Genomic DNA, 2,131 nt, shown 5'->3' with positions numbered 1-2,131 from the left:
CATTGCTATCTTCAATTGCGTTTCACGGTCTTGATGTACTTCTTTGTTATTTATATTTTTCTGATTTTGAAAATGATTAATATAATATAACAGATATAACGTAAAAACGTCTGCCTAATAATATAAACAAATACATTAAATTGTTCGACACTATTTACACCAGCACCACTTATAAGCTAAACACAAAAATAAGTAATTGTTTTAAGAAAGCAGAATAAATTCGCTTTTTAAACAATGATTATGAGTCTTTGTTTAATGCATAGATTAAACACTGTTGCATGTGCACAATTCTGCAGATGAAGGAAATCCAAAAACGAATGAAATAAATCAGCATACACGATTAACCATGAATTCAATTGACGGTTAAAAATGTAGTTAGAGGTTAGAACGATTTAAAAATATGAAAAACGGGGGCAAGACGATTCTCATAGACATTCTTGACAGGAGTCAATTTCGCGCCTGCGCAAAAGGTGCGGAGTCTTGCGGTTTTTAGTGTCGCCTTGCCTAAAGTACGGACTCTATATATATATACATATATATGTATATCTTGGGCGCTGAAATAACCTAATTAGGTCGTATGCAAGCTCAGCGATGGTGCTAACCAAAATTTTATCGAATATTTCTAGGGGAAGGGTGGCACGTAATATATATATACATATATGTTGGGCGCTGAAATGATAATGAAGCATAGTTTTCGAACGTTAAAAAAATATGCGGTGGTCTATAATATATGAAACAGGCAATAATACGGCAAGCTGTTTGGAGATGTACCTACATGCATTGGTGACGTGCAAGCTCAGCGATGGTGCTACCCAAAATTTTATCGAATATTTCGGAGGGAAGGGAGGGAGATAATTGTTTCCCACCTGAATCTAACTTACACTTACATTTTGTTAAGGTGTAATTTCCCACGAAAATGGCGAATAAATAGCCGCCGAGTAATCTATCAAATAACCTAACATAAAAAAGAAACCTAATCATATGTATATTTTCCCATGATCGAAACAATTCTACGTACATTATATAAAAAAAAACCAATTGAGCGGGTATCACGTCGAATGAACGAAACCTAAACTGTACAAACGTATTCGGAAACATTCGAGTGGGGACTGTAAGTTTCCATTGAGATACGGTCGGTCGTGACTAGTCTACCTAGACTAGGTAAATAGATGTAAAACTCTCGAGATATGGACGATAGTAGTGACATCTAAGTTTACCCCACATTAGTAGACAATACTTGGAATATATATATAAATGGTATTGGCAAAGAATTTCACTGCCATCTATACATCAAACTATGAAGCGTAACCAAAGGCGCGCATTTCAAAATTACACCAAATTTAATTTTTTTTTGTTTTAAATGGAAATTGAAAAAAAAAACAAAAATAAAATTAACAAATTTAATAACAAAGTATAAATGCAGTAATAAATATAATTAGCACAATATACGAGTAAATAGCAAACATCAATTAATTAAAATATAGATACTAATACAGGTATATTTGTATGAACAAAGAAATTGTTCTTTACCTAATTTAGTACTGCTTCCTGCTTCTACAGGGGGTGCTAACGATTCAGAAACTGCAGAAATACTAGCTTCTGTATTGTCCATTGTGAGTGTACTTTCTATAACAAATAATTATATATGTTTTGGATATTTGAAACTGTTATCTGCATAACTACCTGCAGTTGAAACAATTCTTCTTTTCCCGTCATATGTTTTCACTGGATGCAGTACTTTTTCATCTTTTAATGGGGCAATTCCGTCTGCTTCTATTCCTCTACCAGAAGAAGTTCTACAAAACATTTTTTTTTAGAACTTAAGTTTCACAACAACAAATTACAATACCTGCCACTTTCGTTGGAACCGCTGTTACTTCAGGAAAATGGAAAGCGGCATCTTGACCTTTAACTCCTGCAGGAACTGTATAATCTACGTAGAACATTTCAAATTAATTTGACCCCGTAATAGTGTAGACTGTACATCACGGTTTTTCTGTGTTGGGCAGAAAACATCCTTTCTTTACTTATTGTAAAGCATGATTGAAGTACTTAATATATTACTTACTTTCAGGATAGGTAAAAGTACTTTTCACAAAAATTTTAAAATATTACAAGTTGTGAAACTACT

General features: G+C 33.2%; 1 long non-coding RNA gene across 1 annotated transcript; it reads right to left on the bottom strand.

Annotated features, from left to right (window-relative positions):
• Positions 1-1,616: 1,616 nt before the first annotated feature.
• LOC112905284 lies at positions 1,617-1,892 on the bottom strand. The gene is made up of 3 exons (XR_003231681.1): positions 1,850-1,892; positions 1,684-1,796; positions 1,617-1,626 (listed from the first exon to the last, which is right to left on the bottom strand). It is a non-coding gene; the product is annotated as an uncharacterized LOC112905284 (long non-coding RNA).
• Positions 1,893-2,131: the final 239 nt, after the last annotated feature.

The sequence above is a fragment of the Agrilus planipennis genome, unplaced genomic scaffold (genome assembly GCF_000699045.2).
Source record: "Agrilus planipennis isolate EAB-ADULT unplaced genomic scaffold, Apla_2.0 scaffold417, whole genome shotgun sequence".
In the NCBI taxonomy this organism is placed as follows: Eukaryota; Metazoa; Arthropoda; class Insecta; order Coleoptera; family Buprestidae; genus Agrilus; species Agrilus planipennis.
The sequence above is the reverse complement of the archived record's forward strand: the minus strand, read 5'-3'. Positions and strand labels throughout refer to the sequence as shown.